The following is a 25,169-nucleotide window of genomic DNA, read 5'->3' on the forward strand; positions in this document are numbered from 1 at the left end:
GCCAAAGCCCACTGCAACTACATTGCAAAAAAGGCTTTAAGAGTTGTAATCCTAATCTTATGAAGCTTCTTCTCCAGAAACACTACACTGCTAACCAGAGCTTATAAAACATTTGCTAGACCAATTCTTGAATACAGCTTGCCTGTCTAGAACCCATACCACATTTCAGACATCAATACAATTGAACATGTCCAGAAATATTTTACAAGAAGGGTTCTCCACTCCTCTGAATACATCAAAATACCATATGCCACCAGACTTGAAATGTTGAATTTAGAAAACTTAGAACTCCGCCGCCTTCGACAGGACCTATGCTTAACTTATAGAATCATCTATTGCAATGTCCTTCCTGTTGAAGACTACTTCAGCTTCAATCATAACAATACAAGAGCTAACAATAGATTTAAACTCAATGTTAACCATTTCAATCTTGATTGCAGAAAATATGACTTCTGTAACAGCGTTATTAATACTTGGAACACACTACCTGACTCTATGGTTTCTTCTCAAAATCCCCAAAGCTTTAACCAAAAACTCTCTACTATTGACCTCACCCCATTCCTAAGAGGTCTGTAAGGGGCGTGCATAAGACCACAAAACATGCCTACCGTTCCTGTCCTATTGATTCCTTTCATTATATCCAATTAATATAATTATTACATACTTATGCTCATTTATATGCTTATATATTATATAGTTATTTTCATGCTTATGCTTATATATACTGTTGTGACAAAATAAATAAATAAAATAAATAAAATAAAATAAATGATGGTCTGAATTTAAAAGTGTTTCAGAGCATATGGGGTGTTTGTCTAGCTGGCATCTGCTGACAGCCACTTAAAAAAGCTACATTTGTGCCTAGGACTGCACATCAACCGCCCTCTGCAGCTGCAGTGCAATTCCTGGAAAAGATGTGTTTGGTTGAAGAGTTGCTAACAGTTGAAGATGCACCAAAGTATCTTTTTCTGAAGGTATTTTGGATTCCCATCTCTGAATTAAAATACTACCTGGCTGAAATGCACAGTATATGTACTATAGGACTGTACCTTGGTTCTCTCATGCAGCAAACACTATATATTGTCAAATCAATTATTCAAATTAAATTGTCAATGTTTTCATGATCCATTTTTTTTCTTTGTCTCCTGATGGGGTGAATAAGAAGAAAGGATATTTGTGAGGATGTTTTCTTTTTGTCTTTTTCATCTAGCTTCAGTCTGATTGAAGGCCTGATTAAGGAAGCAATGAATTTAATTAATATTTGTAGCCCACGCTGTTCCAGAATCTTAGGAAGAGTAGCAGCTAAAGTTATATATTCAAAGCATTCTATGCAATTAAATCAACACAGTTAGTTATTAATACTAAAGCACTGTGTGACTTTTGATGTAAAACCCAAGTTATTGCATGCATCCTAGCGCCACAATAAATTTTTCAAACAATGCTTCAGTAGGCTTCTCAACATTGGAGTACCTGGTTCTTTTGTTATGTTTAAGCTCTTGACGTCACTTTGAAAAATAAATTTAGTATTTGGTATTTTGCTTCATTCATGGTCAAAAGAAAACACATACAGTCTGTGATATAACCAAATTATCTCTATTGCTGGTCCCTCTGCTGTTTCTACCGTTATATAATAAAGAATATTGGATGAAGCAGTTCCAAGGAATTTGTAAAAGGAGACAGCTCAAGAAAGGAAATGGTTAAAAGGGACAGCTTCAAGGATGTTTTGGCATTGTAAATCCCACTGCTTTCAGTGGGAGGGAGTTAAATAGCATCTAATTTGCCCAATGGGAAACAAGCATGAGATGCAGACTCTATGGCTGATAGTTTTTCTCAACCCTGGCAACTTTAAAACGTAAGACTTCAACTCCCAGATTTCCCCAGTCATCACGTTCCGGGAGTTGAAGTCCATCCATTTTAAAGTTGCCAGGGTTGATAAACACTGTCCTGGGAAATGTGTCACAAGCAATAAATGACAGACACCACCTGACTTTCTATAGGACTCCCCTCTGTCTACTATCGGCCAATTTAATCCCATGTAGCAGCTGCCTGTTCCTTAAATAGTTTGATAGTTACAAATGGAGCACCATGCCTAAATAAAATGCTCCATTGCCTTCTGACACAGTTCCATAACCCATATCCTTTAAAGAAGCAAACAGTGGCTGTGCTAAATTCAACTTTGATCCTGCTGTGTGTTTCAGGTGTCCCAAGCTAATTTTAATTTTAACAGTAGGATTGCAAAATATGCTGAGAGACCTTGACCTAGTCATCTAGGGAGGTTTCTGAAATTCAAAGACTGGCCATTTTATAGCCTTGCCTTCAATTTATTTCTAATTTTTGTTTGTTTATGCATACAAGTTGTATGGGGCATAATGGCATTGAACCATGTTGGTGGGGGATGTTGAAGGATGACTCTGTTACCTCGGGTTGCTGTTTTATGTATATTGTTGTATATATGCAGTCTTATTCTTTTATTTTTGTAAAGCTGTCCAAACTTGTTTTGGTTTTAGAAACTAGTTAATGAAATAAACAAATAAATTTGCACATCAGATTTAATTTTAATAGGTTTCATTATTCAACCGAGTAATCATGCTACTGACCAACTTATAAGTGTAATGATAAGTGAGACAGGACTTAACCAATTATTTAGAGCCTCATCAGATTTCATGCCGTAGGTTTACAATCAAGAGAAGGATTGAAAAACTGCAGTATATTTTGCATTCTTTGTTATATCTTTGTGGGCCTGCTGGTGGATGTGTTCTCAACTTCTACTGGCAGGAACAATTTCATGCATTTCCTGTGATAAGATGCCCAAGAGAGTGATGAAAAATACTGAACAATAGCTGGCAGACAATGTTAAGAGTTGTTCGAGTACAATGTAATTTTTAGAAGCAGGAAAGTAGTATTTAAAATAGGCACTTTTTATTATGTTTTTAATCTACATTCAGATATAATTTTTATTGGTTTAACAAGACTTTACACCAAATCCTGTAGATTTTTCATTATTTCAACAAGACATTCTGCCCATTCTTCACTTCCTCCCTCTTGTTCTCTCTTCCTCACTCACTCTCCTTTCTGTACAATAGGTGGGGATTCAGTCTACAGCTTAAAATCTGAAACTGAAAATGAGGAGGAAAATTCACTACTAATGATAAATGTTAAGGTAATACATTCACAAGCCCTCACACTCAAAGAATTAATAGGATTTGAAGTTAACATTTTTATTAACCATTGCAATGAAACTAGTCCCAGAATGAGACTGGTCACCAAACCACCTACGGTGTTGCTTACTGAAGTAACTTCATTTCTATGATAATGTCAAGATGTCATAATTGCTCGTAACAAATACTTACAAAGCAACAGTTGCCAGAAGTATAGCATCCTATTTTCAGATGCTGGATTGGATGGAAAGGATGAGACTGTGTGGCCTGTCAGATTCTGAATTAGTATTTTGTGGTACAGGAACAAGCAAGAGGACCTTTGAGAAAACTGGTAAAAATTCCTAGGTGTGTTTGTTTTTGAAATAATTTTCCAAGCCTTTTATGTCTTTTTTTTGTGGGGACTCCTGTTATTTTGATTACTGTATATTATTTTGTTAATACAATGTTTCTTTCAGTTAATAATTGGATGGAGGAAGGAAGGAAATAAATCTTGGAAAGATCAGCCAAGGCAAACTAAGATTTAAAAATTAATGTGGGATTTGCATGCAGGATGTTGAGGGCATTAAAACGCTATGTACTACTATAATTAGACTTAAAGTAAAACCAAGACAAATTTTTAGTCTGGAGAAACTCTTGTTTCACTAAAGAAAGCAGAATCTGTGCAAATACATGCAAGATTGAATTCTAAAATCCAAAGTTAAGGTATGATACATTTTAAGTATTTGGTCTGTAACTATAATGGTTTAAATGATCTTGTTCATACTTACTGTACATATTTAGTATGCATTGTATCATGTCTTGATTTCTTTCAACCCTTGTTTGCTGAACAAACTGTAGTGACCTGCGATGAGATGGACAGCAAACAAATTTAATAAATGAATAATACTAAGCCATAAGCCATGCATTACAAGCATAACTAATCAATATAGCTAGGATTTACAACTGGTCCCTGAAGTTACAGCCATTGCAGAACTGCTTGGTCAAAATTTCGGCCCTTGTCAGTCCATCTGTACTTATGAGTGTAGGGACACTTCAATGCCTATCTCCTCAATCTATCTATGTCCTTTTGGCCCCCTGCATTCTGTGGTCATTGACACCCTCTTTGACTACCAGGGGCACTCCAAGAAGCCCCTGAACTTCTGTGTGGTATGCTGCCCCTAAACAACACAGTTCTAGGGTTGCTTGCCACTCTGCAAAGCAGAGTGCAGGTGGCTATAAGGGTAGAGATAGGGGTAATAGACAATTGGGGGAGTTGAAGAGGAGGCTGTCCTTACCTTGGAAGAACTAAAGCTTACGGTAGGAGGGACCATGCCCACAATGCCTTGGAGTGGTATAATCCTTGGTCAATGACTAGTGGAATTCAGTGAATGATGGCAGCAGGGAGTGCTGGGATTGCTGTCATTAAGTGATATGGTCATATGATTTCATATTTTACAACCATCTTGTTTAGAGATGGAAACTTATGGTCCCAATGACTGTTGTAACTTGAGGACTACCTTTACATATCTCACAGTATGCCAAACCCCAAGATACCATATAATATTTTGACAGAACTTGTGAACCCAATCTTTAATAAGTCAACTGATTAGGACTTCTGAAGAAGTTCTAGATTCATGCAGCAGATGGAGCTTAATGATGCAGACAGAACTTGGTTTTAGTAATAGGAATTTTTTTTTTTTTACTGTATTAGAAGTGTCCAATTTCTAGCTTTACTTTTCCAGGATCTCTTTTCCCATTCTTTTAGGCTTATGGTCAATTGTATCTGTTGATTTTAGATGCTCTAGAGCAGGGGTGTCATTGTCCTTTAAGATTTCAGGACTTCAACTCCCAGATTTCCCAGTCATCACGTTCCGGGAGTTGAAGTCCACAAGTCTTAAAGGGACCAAGTTTGGACACCCCTGCTCTAGAGGCTTGACAATGGAGGGGGGAAATTAAACATTTTAATAATTTTATAATAAATCTAAATAATATAATAATAGAATGTGTCTTAGCATACTTTGGACCTTGAACACTGCTATTGTTGATTTCATTCTGATGCTGTTTTCCCACGCCTTTAGGTTTGTGTTCCGTTGTATCTGTTTACATTTTATGATTCTATGTTTTGTCTGCAAATTATGCAGAGGAGTTGCTATCAAGTGGTATTGGAAGCTGTAAACAAAAATATAAAAGAACAAATAGTTCTGCACACTTCTAATTCCTAGCATTCAACAGCCAAACAATGTCTCCATTCTTGCTGTCTTGCAGATGTTCTAATTGTGCTGAATTGCAGCTCCCCCTGGTGGCCACTTTCACTGATTAATTGTTCTCACTGTCAGGAAATTTCTTCTCCCAGTGTTAGGCTGGATCTCTCTTTAACTGTCTTCCACCCGTTACTTCTTGTCCTGCTCTCAGATGCTTTGGAGAATAAGTTGACCCCCTCTTTTCTCTGTGACAGTCCCTCAAGTACTGGAAGACTGCTATTATATTCATATTTTCACATCATATATCATGACTCTGATAGTTTACACGAGGTACCGAGGCAGCAGTCTTGTTACAGTAAAATAAAGTTTGCCTAATTAGCATTTGTTGAATAAAACATAATTGGCTGGCTTCAGAAAAAAAAAAGGTCTTAGGATCAAAACATACATAACTATTTATTTGTTTTCTTGTCCCTATTCTAGGATTTATGTAAATGGTTATTTTTGTTCCTTTTCTCTTGTAATTTTAATGTTGTATAACCTATTAATTCATTTTCCCATTTGTACAAGTTGGTTTTCCCATATTAAAATAATTAAATTTTAGAACTAAAGTAATTGCAGAAATTATTTTCAGGTTTGCATCTTATTTACTTTGGATAACTAAAAATACTTTTATTCTTTTTTGTAATTGTCCATTTATTTTAGTCAGTAACCAGATCAATCTTGTCACTGTAATCATGTAAAGTATCAGCTCTAAGCATGACTTTTCAAGAGTGCAGGAAAAGAGTTATATTTACTGTTAAGTTCGGGAAGTAACGAGGCTGGAGACCAGGGTAGTGACAACAGCTCTTTAATATAGGGTGAACCCAGCAACAGGCTGGGGAAAAACCTCTCCTTATATACTGTTTCACCGGCGGCTTCAACCAATCAGCAACGTGCTTGTTTCCCGCCAAAATATTTAAAGATACATAACACTCCTCCCCTCCCAGAAAACACTTTACCTATATTTACATATCATTTACATGTTATTTTTCGACGTAGTCATGCAAATAACCTGGGCGTCTCCTGATTCTTTCGGACCTGCGCGGTTCAGTCCTTGGGAGTGGGTTGAGCTGGTCGGAGGGGCCGTTTTCTCCTCCCAGCTCTTTCTCTAGGCCATCCGGCCCTGGATTACTTGCAGACTCTTTTTCTAGGCCATCTGGCCTTGGATTACCTGCAGAGTCGTCCCTGCTGTTTCCAACGGGAACCTGATGGCGTCGCTGGACCTCCGGGAACTCAGCTAAGTCTAGCGCCTCCCCCGGGTTAGGGTCAGCTGTGGGTTCAAATAATGAGTGGTTATGATCTGTCTCATTTAGCTCGGGTTGTTCGTTATTCGCTCTTATCTGATCTGTGGCGCCTCCATACTCGGTTGTCTTTAACTCAACTAAGTATGATTTTGGACCGGTTGCTTTTATGATTTGCCCTGCTAGCCAACTTGGGCCGTCCCCATAGTTCGGGCCCACACTCGATCGCCTATGCCCATTTCTCTTGTTTTTCCAGTTCCCCTTGTAACCCTCTGGTGTGTAATGGGGATTTAAGCGGTCCAGTGGGCACCGGAGCTTCCGTCCATCAATAATTCGGCTGGGCTTCTGCCTGTAGCAGTGCTGGGGGTTCTGTGCTGAACGGCCAGAAAGAAGTCTATCTTTGTTTGCCAGTCGCCTGGCTTGAGTCTGGACAATGCCTCCTTAGCGCTCCGGACGGAACGCTCTGCAAGGCCATTCGACGCAGGGTGGAAAGGCGCAGAGAGGGCATGTCGGATGCCCTCCTCTGCCAAGTATTCCTCAAACTGGGTTGCCGTGAATTGCGGGCCGTTGTCGGATACTAGCGTGTCAGGCAACCCGTGGGTTGCGAATAGGTGCCGCAGGGCTGCGATTACTGCCTCGGCTGTCATGGATCTCATGAGAATGATTTCCAACCATTTAGAGAAAGCGTCGACTACCACTAGGAAGGTTTGGCCGTGGAAAGGGCCAGCAAAATCAATGTGGATTCTCGACCAGGGCCCTTGGGGTTTTTCCCATTCCTGACTGGGGCCGTTGGGGTAGAGGTCTGGACTCTTGGCAAGCCTGGCATTTCCTACCCTCTCTGCAATTTCTGAGTCCATGAGTGGCCACCAAACATAGCTTCTTGCTAGCCCCTTCATCCTTACGATCCCTGGGTGACCCTCGTGGGGGAGGTCCAATACCCTTTCCCTCAATTTCTCCGGGATCACCACTCGATCGCCCATAGCAGGCACCCCTTGAGCCGAGTTCCCACGTTTTTACAAATTCCTTAAAACGCTCGCCCGGCGCAGCGGGCCATCCTCTTTGTACCCAACCGAGTACAGTCCTCAAAGTAATGTCCCGGTATGATGCCCGAGCCACCTCCTTAGATGTGACTGGGCCAGAGTCCAAAGAGTCAATTAGCAGGATGGGCGTCCCCGGAGTGGGGTCTTGATCGCCCTGGTAGTGGGCATCTGCTTAAAGCATCCGCATGCCCCACTTCTTTTCCGTCGATGCTGCAGCTTGTAGGAATAAGCGGCTAAGAAGATAGTCCATCGGGTCAATCGTGGCGAAAGTGCCACAGGCGTTGGGCGGTCGCCAGCCAGTATCCCTAACAGCGGTCTATGGTCAGTAACAATTTCAAAGTCTCTACCAAAAACGTATTCGTGAAACTTTTACCCTGACACAATTGCTAGCGCTTCCTTATCCAACTGGCTTAGTTCCTCTCTGTGGAGGACATCGTTCTGGAGTAGAAGGCTATAGGGCTTCTGTGCCGTTTGGGAGTCTGTGGCTGAGCACAGCCCCCACCCCGTGGGAGGCATATAAACCAGCACTAATGGCAATGAGCTATGATACTGAATCAGTAGGCTATCGCTTGAGAGTAGGTTTTTACTGCTTGAAAGCCCTAGCTTCCGACTTTCCCAAGACCAAACAGTATTCTTTCCCAGAAGCTTATGCAGCGGTTCAGCAACGGTCGCTTTGTTTTTAAAAGACCGCGTAAAATTCACTAGCCCCAGGAATGCCTGTAGCTCTGTTTTTTTGTTTTGGGCGCTGGAGCCTTTCTGATTGCCTTGACCTTGCTCTCAGTGGGGTGAATTCCTTTCTTGTCTATTCTGTAGCCCAAGAACTCGTTCTGATTCTACCCCTATCTGGCATTTGTTCACTTTAACCTTTAGTCCGCTGACGGAAAATGCCCAGAACTTTTCTCAAACGCTCCCCCAATTCCTCTAAATTTTCGGCTGATATCAATACATCATCGAAGTAGGGGACTACCCCTGGGAGCCCTTGCAGAAGTCGTTCCATTAGATTTTGGAACAGTCCCGGTGCCACACTCACCCCGAATTGTAATCGGGTGCATTTGAAAGCACCTCTATGAGTCACAATCGTTTGGGCTTCGGCTGTGTTGGCGTCTACGGGCAGTTGTTGATAGGCTTGAGCCAAGTCTAACTTTGCAAAGACTTGCCCTTGCCCCAACGAGTGCAGCAAGTGTTGCACCACGGGAACCGGGTAAGCGCTTTTCTGTAAGGCTTTGTTTAACGTCGCCTTGTAGTCAGCGCAGATTCTAATTGACCCATCTGGTTTTACTGGGGTGACGATTGGCGTCTCCCACTTTGCGTGATCGACTGGCACCAGAATCCCCTGATTTATGAGCTTATCTAGCTCCTTGTCAATCTTAGGTTTCAGGGCAAAAGGGACTCTCCTTGCCTTTAACCTAATGGGTGCTACCTGGGGGTCTAAGTTGAAGGAAATAGGCGTCCCCTTGTACTTGCCCAGGCAGTCCTTGAAGACATCTTCGAACTCGTTCATGAGTATGTCTTTCAGGTTACAGTCACTTCTGTAGATGCCAGTCACCCCCATGCCCAGTGCACGAAACCAGTCTAGTCCCAACAAACTAGGCAGGGTCCCTTCGACGATCGTGATGGGCAGGGTCTTCTTGTGTGGTCCGTACTCGACTCGGACGGAGGTGGTCCCTCGAACAGGGATGCGATTCCCTTGGTAGTCGTGGACTCGTAGCCGTTGTGTTTGCAGGTGGCGCTTCGCGACTGATGGCAACGCCGCCAAAGTGTCCCAGGACATGATGGTGATCGCTGACCCGTGTCCACTTCTAGTCGGCACGGCACTCCTTCTATTTTGGCTTGGTGAAGATCTTCTTCTCCACCGGGTTGCGCGCCTATGATCACCGTCGTTTGATTGAGTTCGCTTTTTGTTTGAGCCAATCACGGGTCGCCTTGCCGATCCTGCGCTCTGATTGGCCGATTTGAATTTTCGGCGGAAGGTTGGGGAGCTCGACAGACTTGAGCTAGGTGCCCTTCTTCTCGCACCGCCGACATGTAGCGTCCTTGAACTTGCAGTGTTGGCGCTGGTGTTGACCTCCGCAACTTCCGCATTTGTCCCGGTCTTCTTTGCCGTTTCTCGGTTCGACAAACCCTTCCTCATCCTCACCGTCGGATTCGGTCTGGATCTCTTCTTGGTGCACGGGGTTGATTTTGTGCTCGCCTTGGTGTGAGTGGCTTTGCAGGGTCTCCGCCGCTTGATGGACATTTCATGCGCTCTGGCTTCATCCAGGCGTTTGCCAGCGTTAGATTGCTTTTGATAGCAGCCGCCTCGCATAACGCATGTCTCTGACCCCTCGGATGAGTTGCTCAGCAGCGCCTCGTCTAGGTCTCGGTACCCACAGTCTTTGGAGGCTTTCCAGGGCGGCCATGTAGTCGCCGATGGTTTCGCCTCTCGCTGTCGGCGCTCTCCAAATTCAAAGCGCGCACGTATTTGGACGGCGTTGGCGAAATGGTTTTTAGCAGGGTTTGCAGAGTTTGCCACGATACCGATTGTACGGCGTTGGCTCTGCCAGGCTTCGCGATGTCGATGACCTCGGGACCGCAGTGGCTCAAGTATGCCCTTTTGCGGTTGTCTGGAACTCCTTGCAGTTCGTTTGCTTCTAAAGCTTTGAAGCGGGTCATCGTTCCCCATTTCTCTCTGGCTGGGTCAAGCGGTGCGGGCGGAGTGTAACTGGCCATCTCCGCTTTCTGCCCTGTGTTTGCTGGGTTCGGTTCTTCCGTGCTTCAGCTCGGTTCTGGTGCTCCTTAGCCTCGAAATCCCACCTTCGTCGCCAGTGTTAAGTTCGGGAAGTAACGAGGCTGGAGACCAGGGTAGTGACAACAGCTCTTTAATATAGGGTGAACCCAGCAACAGGCTGGGGAAAAACCTCTCCTTATATACTGTTTCACCGGCGGCTTCAACCAATCAGCAACGTGCTTGTTTCCCGCCAAAATATTTAAAGATACATAACATTTACTGCCATCACTTTTGCAACTCATTTTGTTCTTGTGAATGCTGTGCAAGCAGAGTGTAGCAATTTGCTATTAAAGAAAACCCTAGCATATAATGCAAATCTAGTCATGGTGCTTTATAAATCAATGTTTATGGATTAGTATTTTGAAGGAATCCAGACTACATAATATATCAACTTAGTCCTCTGTAATTTATGTTTTAATGTAGATTTATGATAGAACTTGATTAAAGGAAAGAGCAAATTCACTCTACAGTTTTTGTCTTCAAACATATTCTTAGTGTCTAGAAGAAAATAAATTAGCTGATTAACATCAAGTGAAGAAGAATGCACAGAAGGTACTGAACAATTGAATTTATAAGTTTAAGGACCCCGATCAAATGGTATGTTTCAATTAATTCCAAAATGAATGGGAGTTGCAAAATGAATGTGATATAGAATAGATAGAATAGAATTTTTTAATGGCCAAGTGTGTTTGGACACACAAGGAATTTGTCTTGGTGCATATGCTCTCAGTGTACATAAAAGAAAAGATACGTTCATCAAGAATTCTAAGGTAGAACACTTAATGATAATCATAGGGTACAAATAAACAATCAGAAAACAATATCAATCATATGAAGCTAAACATAATTGTTCTGCCAATTTAATTGCATACTCATTGCTTAGGTGATGTTGCTTTTTAGGATTAGGCATGGACTGAGATGACAGACACAGTAATTTAGGTGTCCTCTTGAGATTATGGTGAGGTTTCCAAGTTTCCTGCCATAAGAACAGGCAGCTTTTCAAAAACATCTCTATTTAAGATTCTTATTTCTAAATGGAAAAAAAAAGGAGTTTTTTGTGCCCAGAAATGCATGAGTTAAACCTGTGCCACTAACTAACCCTCTAAAATTAAGCTGTGGTGGTGCAGTAGTTAGAAAATAGTATTGCAGGCTAATTCTGCTGACTGCCAACCAGCAGTTCAGCAGTTTGATTCTCACCGGCTCAAGGTTGACTCAGTCTTCCATCCTTCCGAAGCCGGCAAAATGAGGACCCAGATTGTTGGGGACAATACACTGACTCGGTAAACTGCTTAGTGAGAGCTGTAAAGCACTGTGAAGTGGTATCTAAGTCTAAGTGTTACTGCTATTGCTACATGGATACATACTGTAGATACATATCCATCCCTAGGTTGCTAATCTCTTTTGGAATAAGCAACATTATGGCAGTGCTGAAAAGGGATAGAAAGTAGCAAGCATATAAAAGACTGGAGATAAGATAAAAGGAAGTCTAATTGGAAACAGTTTGCATCACACCATTCACATATACCTCTCCATGCTTTTCTATCCTTGAAAATCATCTTTGCTTATACTAGATCCAGGCGGGAATTCAGACACTGCCCTCTGTACTTTAAGCCTAGCACTTGACTTTTTTTGAGGGTCATATGAACATGTATTTTTTGCTTTTCTTCTTCTTGTGCCTTCTTTCACTCTTCCTTCATATATTTGTTGTATGAGCCAATCGTCATTCAATCCTCCCTGTTATGAACAGACTGCTCAAAACGCTTCTTTCATATAGATCACTCCTATTCCTATTCAGTTCTATTCCATACCCGCTCAATTATTACTTTTTTTCCCCTGACATCCACACATTTCACTTCCATATTACAAAGCAGGGTTGTAGTGTTTGTATCTTTGTACAATGGAACACACATGATCCAATGTTTATGTTTTTCATTATACAGTAATCTTAATTTTTTAAAAAATCAAAATGCTTGATGACCAACAGTAGATGGTGCTACTACGCTGAGAAATGAATGCCTGGTTATTGTCTTGGAGAAGCTGTGTTGTTGCGTGCATTTGAATAGGGAACAGTGTGTTTTCCTCCGAACTATTTTTAGCACTATACTAGCCAAAACAATGCCAAATCTATGCAGAGGCCAATTGCTCTATCATCTAGAAAAACAAGTTTCAATGACAACACAGAAAAGGAAAACATATCTTGATAAAGAAAAACTCCGTAGGGATTATCTCCAAGTAAACCTTAAGTCTGCCTTGCACACCTGTTAAGAAAAGCCACTCTGTTCTGCTCCCTGTGCCACCAGAAAGCTAACACTGCTGGAACTGCAGCTCAAGAAACATCAAATCTTTGCATCTTTTATCCAGTAGGAACCACAAGAGTAGAGGTTCAAGCCAGGAATTTTGTTTTTCTTCTTTCCCATATTAGAAAACTGATATTTTTAGATTTCCCCTTCACTTGTCTTCCTATTAGAAGGATAAAGTGGCATCTTTCATCTTCTTTACCTTACCGTGAGGAGAGAAATCGCTGAGAGGCAGCTTTGTGTTAGAGCTGATAACTTCCTTAGTAAGCTTTATTTGTCCTTTTGGACTTTAAAGTTCTGTCTCTAGATATGGTTAGCAGCAGTGGTGGGTTTCAATTTTTTTTACTAACGGTTCTGTGGGCGTGGCTTGGTGGGCAAGGCATGGCTTGGTAGGCGTGGCTTGGTGGCCATGACAGGGGCAGGATACTGTAAAGTCTCCATTCCCTCCCCACTCCAGGGGGAGGTTACTGCAAAATCCCCATTTCCTCCCAATCAGCTGGGACTTGGAGGCAGAGAATAGATGGGGGTGGGGCCAGTCAGAATTTTTACTACCGGTTCTACGAACTACTCAAAATTTCTGCTACTGGTTCTCCAGAACTGGTCAGAACCTGCCTCTGGTTAGCAGGTTTGTGTCCATTTTCTGCTCAGCTAAAGGTTGATTAAAGAGAATGACCTGGAGGATTCCAGCTAGGCGTACTACAATATTTCCTTACAATAAAATGATTAGAACAGGCAACTAATCTGGCCTGAAAAGGCTGGAGATCATTACATGGCAGGGAATCATAGAACTGGCAAGGACCTTTTAGGTCTTCTAGTTCGACTCCCAGCCCAAGACAGGAGTCCTTATATTAATTATCCTGGATAACTGGTTGTTCAAACTTTTCTTGAAAACCTACAATGATAGAGCACTCACAATTCTGGGAGACAAGTTGTTCCATTGATTAACCATTCTCACTGTCATAATTCCTTATTTCCAGGTTGAACCTTCCTCTGACTAGCTTCCACCCACTGCTTCTTGTCCTGTCCTCGGGTGCTATGGAAAAATTGACACCCTCTTCCCTCTGACAGCCATTCAAGTATTGGAAGGCTGCTATCATGTCTCCCTTGAGCCTTCTCTTCATTAGACTAAACATACCTAGTTTTCTTAGCCGTTCATTGTATGATTTAGCCTCCTATCATCTTTGTTGCTCTTCTCTGCACTCTTTCTAGGGCCTCAGCATCTTTGGTGACTAGAACAGGATACAATATTCCAAATGTGAGCTCACTAGTGCAGTACAAATACTATCAATTCCTGTGATCTTGATGCTATCACCTGTTGATGCAGCCTAGAACTGAGTTGGCTTTTTTTGATAGCTGCTGAACGTTGCTGACCCATACTTAAGTGGTGATCCACCAGGACAGCTAGATTGTCCTACTGTTGTTGAGCCAGGTGCCTGCTAGCATCGCCTAGCATCTATTCTTGCCAGAAGTTATATGATGAAAAGTAAAGTATACATGCTTACATAGAACTCTTCTGGACCCCAATTAGGTCTTCATATTTATTTATTAAACTATATATTGTCTCAGTCTGATCTCTAGATATAAAAAAATATAACACGTATGTATGAAAAAGGATTTATTTATTTATTTATTTATTTATCATATGCCTTACAAGGTCAAGGAGGCTACAAAACTATGCACATGTAGAAGTTCCTGCAGCCGACAGTTGTTAGTCCATTTGTTGCACTGGTGTACCACAAGAGAATGAATTAGCTTCACACCAGCTTGTCCTGCAGAGTTTTCAGAGGGAGTCGGCTCATATGGGACTTTCCTCCACCTTTCCTCTACTGATGGCATTCGGGCAGATTCAGAGCCAGTTCCAGTTCCCCATGCAGAAAACAGTCAGCACTTTCCCACAACTGAAATGGTGGTACCTATCTATCTACTCACAAACAAAGTTTTTGAATTGCTAGATGAGCAGGAGCTAGGGACAAGAGAGGGGAGCTCACCCTATTCCACGGAACTGGACTCAAACCACCGGAGTGCTGGCAATTGTTCAGCACATCCAGTGTCATTAAGCCTCTGTGCCACAGCATTCCCCAAAAGGTCCCAATACTCTTATGACTGAAAATAAATGGACATCATACCACCCTCCCTATGAAAACCTTGGAATGCTGATAGATAAGATGAGAAAACAGATTGCTCATAAGCAGCACAGAGACCCTATAGTAAGCTTTATTGTTGTTTTCAAATGCACCAGAGCTGAGCCAGAAATAATGAGATTAGTTTTAAACAGTCACAAAATAGTTGTATAGAAGTTAAAGGCTTTTATTTTTTTATTTATTTTGTCACACAGTATATTTAAGCATAAGCATGAAATAACTATGCAATATATAAGCATGAGTATGTAATAACTATATTAATTGGATATAATGAAAGGAAACAATAGGACAGAAATGGTAGGCACTCTTGTGATCTTATGCATGCCCCTTTTCTCAAGCAGTATGCCAGTAGCCCTTACTTATGACCACAACTGAGCCCAAAATTTCCATTGTTAAGCAAAACAGTTGTTAAGTAAATTTTGTCCCATTTTATGACCTTTCCTGTCACAGTTGTTAAGTGAATCACTGCAGTTATTAAGTTAGTAACGTGATTGTTAAGTGAATCTGGCTCCCCCATTGACTTTGCTTGTCAGAGGGTTGAATAAAATAGAATTTTTTATTGGTCAAGTGTGATTGGACACACAAGGAATTTGTCATTGGTGCCTATGCTCTCAGTGTACATAAAAGAAAAGATACGTTCATCAAGAATCATAAGGTACAACACTTAAGGATAGTCATAGGGAACAAACAAGCAATCAGGAAACAATCAATATCAATATAAATCGTAAGGATACAAGCAACAAAGTTACAGTCATAAGTGGAAGGAGATGGGTGATGGGAACGATGAGAAGATTAATAGTAGTGCAGAACTTAGTAAACAGTTTGACAGTGTTGAGGTAATTATTTGTTTAGCAGAATGATGTCATTCGGGAAAAAACTGTTCTTGTGTCTAGTTGTTCTGGTGTGCAGTGCTCTATAATGTTGTTTTGAGGGTAGGAGTTGAAACAGTTTATGTCCTGGATGTGAGGGATCTGTAAATATTTTCACAGCCCTCTTTTTGACTCGTGCAGTATACAGCTCCTCAATGGAAGGCAGGTTGGTAGCAATTGTTTTTTCTCCAGTTGCAAAATGTTTGTTTGTTTTTTTGTCAAACATGTACAAGATAGCAAGTATAAGTATGAACATAAATATGAACAAAGAAAGTAAATACAGATAATGGGGACAGTAAGACAGGGACACAAGACAACATAAATACATGCCAGTTGCCAAACATCCAATTTTGATCATGTGACCATGGGTGTGTTCCAACAGTTTTAAGTGTGGAAGATGGTCATAAATCATTTTTTAGTGCCATTGTAACTTTAAACAATCACTAACCGAATGGTTGTAAATTCAAGACTATCTGTATTTTTCTATTAGATATGGTACATTTAATTTTACAATAAATCTGTTCAGATTTGTCTGTGTGCTTCGGTATTTAAATAGAAAGTGTTGTGGGAAACTAATGTTTATAGCTGAACATTTTATCAATAAGAATAATTTAGTTCCATAGATAAATTTATCTATATTTATAAATCAATGTATCTGTAAATACATGGGCTAGATATGGAGAATCTCAGCCAGTGAGACTTCACTCAGAATAAAGAAGAGTATAGATATGTATCTCTTTCCGATTACTTGAATCCATACATTATTTTTAAAGCAAGAGGTCAAGATCAGTGGCCCCCAAACTTTTGGGCACCAGGGACCGGTTCCGTGGAGAGAATTTTTTCTGCAGACCGGAAGGGGCGTGGTTTCATGTGCTGCCTGTATCCTGCAGATAGGCTGTGTTTGTTTGTGCAGACCAGCTTCTGGCATCCTGTAGACCGCTGTCAGTCCACGGACCGGGGATTGGAGACCCCTGGTGAGATGGTTGAAATAGGATCCCAAGTTTAGTTTTCAGCTAATTATCATCAGGCTTTAAAGCTATGAATTTTTTTTTCTTCTACATCCACATTCAGTTCACACAAAGTGATTCCCACCAGTAAGAACAGGGAGCAGTAAAGGGAAAAAGCCATGAAAGCTAATACTGGTAATCGGCTGCATTAGTATCGCTTAGTGAAGGGAGATGTTAAAGCAGGAGGTCTGTTTCATATTGTAGGTGCTTAACTTGCTTAACCACCATTCATTCAGTGACCATTCATAGTTTTGATGAAACTGAACTAATGTTACTTATGCCTAATCTTCAAAGTTATAACCATTGCAGCACTCCGCTGGTTACCTGACCAAATTTGGGTGCTTAGCAGTTTGCACACATTTACAACTGCAGGGTATGCTTCAGTTCCCCTCACCCATCTATCTTCTCCCCATCTCTGTCTCTTTGACTGCCCTGCCTTTCATCTCTGTGGCACCCTGTCTTTGGCCCTCCACTGCCACTTCCACCTTGCTCTCAACCACCCCTGCCATCTGGCACTCTGCCACCCCTGCCACCCTACTTCATTGCCTCCACTGCCCTTCCCAAGATACTCAACGTTTTGGTCCATATTTTGTAGTGTGATTGAATCATCATCATTGTCGACATCAAAGGCCTTAATATTATGATATAAATGTCCTAGCTTTATTGTCTAGGTCAGAGGTGGGGAACTATGGCCCTTTTATGACTTGTGGACTTCAACTCTCAAAATTCCTTAGCCAGCCATGCCATAGTCCCCAACTCTGATGCAGATGATGCTGAACAAAGGTCCCAGTATTTCTCACAATTAGCTGAAGTATAAAGATTGGCTTATATTCCAATCTTTTCCATTAAAAATGTCTATGGTAAATTTGGTCATTTATAATCTGTCCTCCCAAATGAACTGCATTTGCAATTTTACGAATGCTCTTTTTTTTCTGGATTTTATTTGTCCCATCAGTATATTCTGACTTTCTACCAAAATTTGGACTTCTCCAAACCATTCTATAGTTTCATTAATGCCCAATGCCCTTTCCTAAAACATCCTAACATCAAATCCCAGGGGCTTACTTCCTGGGAACTCAGATTATCATCCCTGCGGTTATATAGCTATATGGTAATTGGTTTCTCAAAATTGATTTATCTGCCTTATTAGAAGAGTAGAGCTCAAAGTTCCACTCTACTTACATTTAGATTGGCTCATGAGATTAAATAGCCCTTGTTCCTGCTCTATATTAAGATTCTCCTGTCAGTATTCCTTTGGTACTCTATGGAAGGAATATAGGCTCAAATTTAATATATTTCTATCTATTTACTCCACTTGTTTATGCATTAAAGTTTGGCTGAAAAGCTCTAGGGGTCAATGCAGCTGAAAAGAAAGTTAATTTATATCTTTACATCATACTTGTACACTGGCATTCATATAACACAATACAGTGTTACTTAACCCTAACCTAAACTCCAAGAAAAAATGTTGTGATTTTGAAATATTTACAACAGTTTGCAGGACTGGTCTATCACTGGCTAGTTGGCCTTTTTTGGATATTGGAATATTGAAATCTTTCTATGAAAATACCATAAACACTTCAGATAACAATGAATCACAAATACAAAGAATGTCCTGCTTCTGAGGTCTGGCAGACAAATCTGAATTACAATCTAATGATTAGGGAAAGTTTGGCCTGTGATGTAGTGAAACAGTGTTTATGTCCTTGGCACTTCTTTATAATCATAGAACTGGAAGGGGCTCATCAAACAGCAGCCTGTGTATTAGATATCCTGAGATCTCTTCTGCAAGCCAGAAAATACAACCAAAATTATGGATTCAGCTTGTAGTGGACACCTTTGTCATAATAATAATAATAAAAAGGAACAGCTAGGAAAGATACATGAAACCATCAATATCTTCAAAGGAATAAAATTTACAAGGGAAAAGAAATAACACACTATTCTTCCTGGATATTCTCATCAACAGAACAAATGGTTCAACTTAAAAACACAATATTGTAAAAACTACCCACACTAGTGCTCCACTACCAAAGTAGTAATTCAACTGCAAACACAGTGCAGCAACCCAGACACCAGAAAAAGAAAACAGACAATCTATACAACATCTTCCAACAAATGGGTACTCAAACAACTTTATCAAAAAATGCCTGACCATCAACTCACTACAACACAACCAATACAAGTTATAGAAAAGATAATATTTTCATATGTCAAAAACAATTCAGAAACAACCAAGACTATTATGCTCACACAGCATCACTGTAGCACACAAACCAACTAATGCTCTCCAAAGACCTTATGTAAGCCAAAAGCCCCAGTAATCCTAGAAGAAGAAAAGAAACAGAAGTCATTTAAAATGTACAGTGTAAGGACTGTAACAACCACTATATGGGAAAGGCAGAAGACTAGCAGAGTGAACCCATGAACACCAAATGGCAGTGCAAAGCTCCTTCATTTCACAATACATGAATAGACTTAACCATAGTTTCAACTGGAAAACTGTGAGCATCTTAGACCAAACTAAATCCAAAAATGCGAGGGAATTCCTGGAACCTTGACTCTGAGACAAATGAGCCATCAACAGGTACATGGAGATTATATACATTTGCACATCATTCAGTAGAGACAATAAAAAAGCTAAAAAGAAAACAAAAAGATTAGAACAACCAAACTCCTCACCAGCAATCACACTGAGATAAGCAGGGATTTAACACCAGGAGTTACACCAGACAAACAAATCATAAAACACACCTATTTATCTGCGCAGGACTGGACTAGTTTTTAAATTTTATAGGGGTTTTAATTGGTTTTAGTATTTATACTATTTTTAATAATTTGGCTTTTTGAATAAGTTTCTTAATGGTTTTCTTAATTTGCATATATATGTTTTTTATTTGCCTGTGAACCGTCCTGAGTCCTTCGGGAGATAGGGCGGTATACAAATACGAATAATAAATAAAATAAAATAAATAAATAAATAATACTCTAATCAAGGAACTATTAACTCAAAAGAAACAAGAAAGCAGTAAACAACTGCCCAATCAAGGAACCACCAAGGACAAAACAATACCCCCCACCAACATTGCCTGGGTAAGCCAAAGTATATGAACAGAGAACAAATGTCACTCCCCTCTAGCACTGAAGATGTTGATAATGAATTCTCGACAGGAAAACAACTAAACTCAGAGCGCATCAGGGATTCCACAAGCCAAAAAAATGGATATTTTTTACAAAAGAGAACATGGCAAAGATCTCAAAGACAGTCACTTGTCTATTATGATACAAAAATCACGTAACCCTAAAGCTAGAAGGTTACAATGAGTTGCCAGTCTCCTGCATGCAAGTAGGCAAGAATAAATATTTCAGGATTATAAGGGTCCAATACTGGATGTTGTTTCAAAGCAAGTGCATATTGAAAGTAATTCTGAATTTGAACTGATACCACTATGTGATAAGGAACAAAGGTATCCCTTAAAGGTGTCCTTTAAAGTAAGAAGGTATTACTATTATATTCTTTGAAATATACAAGGACTACCAAACATTTAACCGTTCTTTTACACTGTTATAAACTTTTGTTCTGGTACTAAGCCATTCCTAACATTGATTATAAGTAATCTACTTATAATCATATCAATAGTATATATCATTGTATATAAGTTTGGCTGCATCTTCAAATACATGAAGTTTTTTTTTATTAATATCAAACTATTTTACTTTATTGTCACAAGTCTTTTCTCATTGTTGGGCTTTCCATTAATACTTGAATTAGGTTTCTCATTCTCAAAGCGATAATCTCACTTTTCTCATAAACTTCTTTTTTTTCCCCCTTCCTCATTTTTATCTCAATCTGATTGGTATTCTCCCCTTGTGCAGCATCACACTTGCTGCTAAAGAGGTTAGTGTTTTTGTGCATCTTTGAGTTGTCTTTCAGGCTGTAGAAATTACTCTTGGCTCGATAACTCAAACTGGGTCACCAGCAATGCAGATATTTGTTCAGTTATATATAAAAGTAGGAAGCACAAAGAAACAGCTAACATCTCTGTTGTGGAAGCACATGCTTTACTTGCATCATATTTTGGAAAGAAGAAAGAAAGAAAAATGAATAAAGAGTTCACTGTAACTTCTGAGGATTTTATTATTATATAAATTAAATATAATATAAATATAATAACAAAAAATCAACCACTTCCCTATTTAAATTTTGTTTGTGCCTTTAATTTTTTTTAAGGATAGTTATCAGTTTTACTATTAAAATTATTACTATTAACTATTTAGATCTGCTGGGTCACCAAATTCTGTCATAGACATGTGAAGGTCAAAATATAAATGCAAGGTTGGGAATATGAATAGGAAAGAGGTGATTGGGTTGAATGGTTGAAAATATTCTGTGAAAATCTCTTGCAAAATTGATCCAAGATGGCTATTAATGGATTGCAGGTGACTCATGAATCTTTTTGCCCTCAAAGTTAGGAAGAGGAGGCAAGAGAACTAATACACGGCACTTCCAAGTCTGAACCAATTGACAATCTGTATATTTCTGTAAAGAAACTCAAAGAAACTCAAATAATGTACAATAATATAAACATCTCATTAAAGGAAATTCAATCTAAATAAATGTCCCTGGAACTTTTCGCCATCTGAGTAAGTTCTGTGCATGAAAGCTATAACACAAGCCCTAAAATACAGTAGGTGTATCACAGAGGAAGGAAGGAAGGAAGGAAGGAAGGTAAGGGAGGGAGGGATGGAGGGAGGGGGGAGAGCAGGGAGGGAGGGATGAAGGAAGGAGGGGTGCAATCTTCTTTAAAAAATCAGAAAAATATCTTGCCTGCATGTATAATATGGCTCCACCTACTTTTTGACTCATCCCCTCACAAATATTATGCATAGCCTTTGGCCAGTGACAACTTGCCCATTTAGTGTGGGCCTAAAGAGAATATAGGGGTATACAGACCTTGTGGGAACAACGTATCTCACCTCCTGTTGCTTTTCGTACCAAAGCAATGTCTTACCTTAATAAAGAATTCTTGGTATTGACCTTTCTCCTTGAAGAAAGATGAAACGATTTTCCTCTTTGATGTTGAATAAACTTTGTGACAGAGGGGAAGTGAGAGTGAGGAAAGAGGGGGCTGAGTTATGAAAAGTTATTTGAACTAATGAGGATACCAAGGTTGTTTTATGTTAAAGAAAAGAAGTTAGCTACAAGAAGTGCAAGATCAAAGCCTTCATGTACAGACATCAAACAATTGGATACCTGCCCTACAGAAACAAGCAAAACCAGCCTCAAAATAAGTAAAACTCTGGCTCCACCTTCTTCAATGAGCTTTTTCTAATTTAGGGATGTAGTCCCAACCGTTGGAATTGGAGTTCCTTTGCTGAAATGGGACAACTCACTAGGGTCAACTTGCCACAGCCAATTCGCTGCGAGACACCATGCCACAGGACAATTCAACAAAAATTTAAATTAATTTTGACATAACTGTGGCCAATAATAATAAAATAAAGACAGTCAATCCAGAAATACAAGAGTTAATAATTTCACTGAAAACGTGGTCATAAAAGTAAGTGACCGAAACGATTAATACAGGGTTGAATTGTCCCATGGTGGGTTGTCCCACGGCAAGTTGGCCACAGCGACCTCCAGCAAGTTGGCTGTGGCAAGTTGGCCATGTTGAATTGGCTGTGGCGAGTTGTCCTAGACCTTTTCTTATGCTGGGAGATAATTTTGAGACTTAATAGGCTGGACAGGAAGATCTCTTCAGTCCTGGCGGGATTTCCTTAAAGTGGTTTAAAGTTAAGCCAGCATTTGCACAAGACAAAAGCAGTACAAATAGTAAAAGCAGATATATCCAACCTCCTTACATTGGTTTGTTCCAACATTCTGTTTGGTTGAAAATAATAATCCTTCCAAAACCTTGAAAGATATTGACATTTATGAGCTCTTGTATAATATCTCATAAAACCTTGTCTGATCATGCTGAAAACCTTGTGAGATATTATGTAAACACACTGAAGCCTGGCTGATTTGGTTGGCCTTGTGCGAACTCTTGCAGAGTTTTTATGAGATGGCAGATATTAGAACTTGTGCTCCAAGCCTATCAAATGAGACTATGGGGTTGATAGAGCTATACTATGTATTAGCCATGCCTGTTGCTCTCCACATAGAGCAAACTACACAAAAGAAGAAGTGGACAGAAATCTAACTCAGAAATGAAGACCAAAAATCAGTATTATTCTTACTTAGAAGATTGAACTTTATTTCTCAAAATCAGTTCACCAACACAAGAGTGTTTTTGTTATTTTTAGAGCCAATTATTTGCTAATACAAGTTTAGAGCAACTGAAGATACTTTTTTACAGTACTAGTCTTATTCCCTGGAGTTGCTTTGTGTCTTTGGGTAAAATTCCTGTGCAGAAATTCACCATCTCATGTTTCCTGATTTCTCTATGGCAGCAAAATTGATGCAAAGGATGCCAACAGGGATTTGGGGTTTCTTTAGATGTATTTTTAAATTTTGTTCAAAAATACATATATACACACACACACACACATACATATATATTCCATGTTGTGAAGGTATTGTCAATGAGGGAATTTGAGATTTACAGATGTAATCATAAGAGAAATATATATATATATATAAAATTTTCCTAGTAGTCTGATTCTCAAATTTTATCATTATAGTATGGGTTCTGCTGAAATGACTCTGCTATTGTTTGTGGTTGGGCCCCACCAGTTTTGACTTCAGAAAAAGAAAGTGGGGGAAAGAGGAATGTCTCTGCCTGATACAGGAGCCCAAGCTAATCTCAGAAGGTTCCACAAACAGCAATTTAGTGTAATTGGTGTTTAGCAGGAGTGGGAACAATATGTGGTGATCCATATCTCATAAATCTAAACCATAGAACTTTTGGCTAGACCAGGGGTCTGCAAACTTGGCTCTTTTAAGACTTGTAGACTTTTCCCAGAGTTCCTCAGCCAGCTTTGCTTTGCTGGCTGAGGAACTCTGGGAATTGAAGTCCACAAGTCTTAAAAGAGCCAAGTTTGCAGACCCCTGGGTTAGACAACCTTAAGATTCATAATGGGACAATATGGGCCAATGGGTCTTAAAATGTTCTGCATTTTAAGAGATGCAGAACTCTTAATTCTTGTTGTTTTCTCTTTAAGGGAGAACAATTGTTGAAGAAATTCTCAGAGATATGGAGCAAAATTCTTGCATGCTTATTGATGAAGTGACAAAAGGATAACTATGATTCTTGGAAGGAACCAAGATAATTAGTCTCCTCAAAGAATATCTGCAACTGAACAAAGCTTCTCAATCGTCTTTAGGATTTGGTAGGACTTTATTACTGATTAGGAAATAATTAGCAAAATCAGCTGAATTTAGGGATGCAGAGGTGGCTAAATCATTGCATCCATTAATACCAGTGGAAGTACTCCATCAGATAAGGGTGTGCTCAGTAGTGCCTGGATGCAACAATTAATTTCCCTCAACTACCTTTAATTAATGCTGGGGTTTTAGCAGCACCTTGTTCACTTTCTCAGGTTATGAATACTATCATAGCAATGCATTTTCTCAGTCTAGCTACTTTTAAGATTTGTACTGGACTGCTACATGTGGATGCAACGGAAGCCACAAACGAAGCGTTCTCTGTCTACTTCACTTCCATGCAATTGCCGTGACTGAATGCATCAGGGCATACATAATCAGCCTCAAGGTAAATCTTACATCATGTATGCTTGGTCATATTTTGACTCAGTTCATCACTAGAAGCTTTGGAGAAAATTAGAAAGATGCACATGGTCCCCAAAACCAAAGAGGGCATTTAGGGAGCCTGCAGATGCAGAACTGGCTCTCTCCATCTAACACAATGAGTCCATACCCAAAGACTGAGTCTTTGATCGCATTGAATAGCTGTGCTCACAGGAAATCTAATGAGAAATTATTTGAAAGTTGCCATATGATTTTTCATTATGTTCAAGACAAGGATGACTAATACGTTTTTATCAAGTGCACTTTGGTACATCTGACACAGAAATCTTCTTCACTGACTGATTCAAGCAAGTCCTCACTAACGCAGTTTCTTCATCCAGGTTCCAGTAAATAAGTTTAAGATATCCACATAAATAAAGTAAGCTATGTTTAGTGAAATTGTTTCTTTGTTTGCCAGCTTCTGAGTAGAAAATGCCTTAAGCTATTGTAACATGGGAGCTGGGTACTCAAAGATGCCTCTTCTATACATTAGTGCCTCAGGCAAAAGAGTGTTTACCAGGAGTGAAATCCAGCAGGTTCTAACAGGTTCTGGAGAACCAGTAGTGGAAATTTTGAGTAGTTGGAAGAACCGGCAAATGCCATCTCTGGCTGGCCCCAGAGTGAGGTGGGAATGGAGATTTTGCAAAACCCTTCCCCCTGGAGTGGAGTGGGAATGGGGA

General features: G+C 40.0%; 1 long non-coding RNA gene across 1 annotated transcript; it reads right to left on the reverse strand.

Annotated features, from left to right (window-relative positions):
• Positions 1–2,962: 2,962 nt before the first annotated feature.
• Positions 2,963–22,028, reverse strand: LOC131187884 (uncharacterized). Its single transcript, XR_009152650.1, has 3 exons — positions 21,752–22,028; positions 3,926–3,999; positions 2,963–3,116 (listed from the first exon to the last, which is right to left on the reverse strand). It is a non-coding gene; the product is annotated as an uncharacterized LOC131187884 (long non-coding RNA).
• Between the last annotated feature and the right edge of the window lie 3,141 nt (positions 22,029–25,169).

This window comes from Ahaetulla prasina, chromosome 1, assembly GCF_028640845.1.
Source record: "Ahaetulla prasina isolate Xishuangbanna chromosome 1, ASM2864084v1, whole genome shotgun sequence".
In the NCBI taxonomy this organism is placed as follows: domain Eukaryota; kingdom Metazoa; phylum Chordata; class Lepidosauria; order Squamata; family Colubridae; genus Ahaetulla; species Ahaetulla prasina.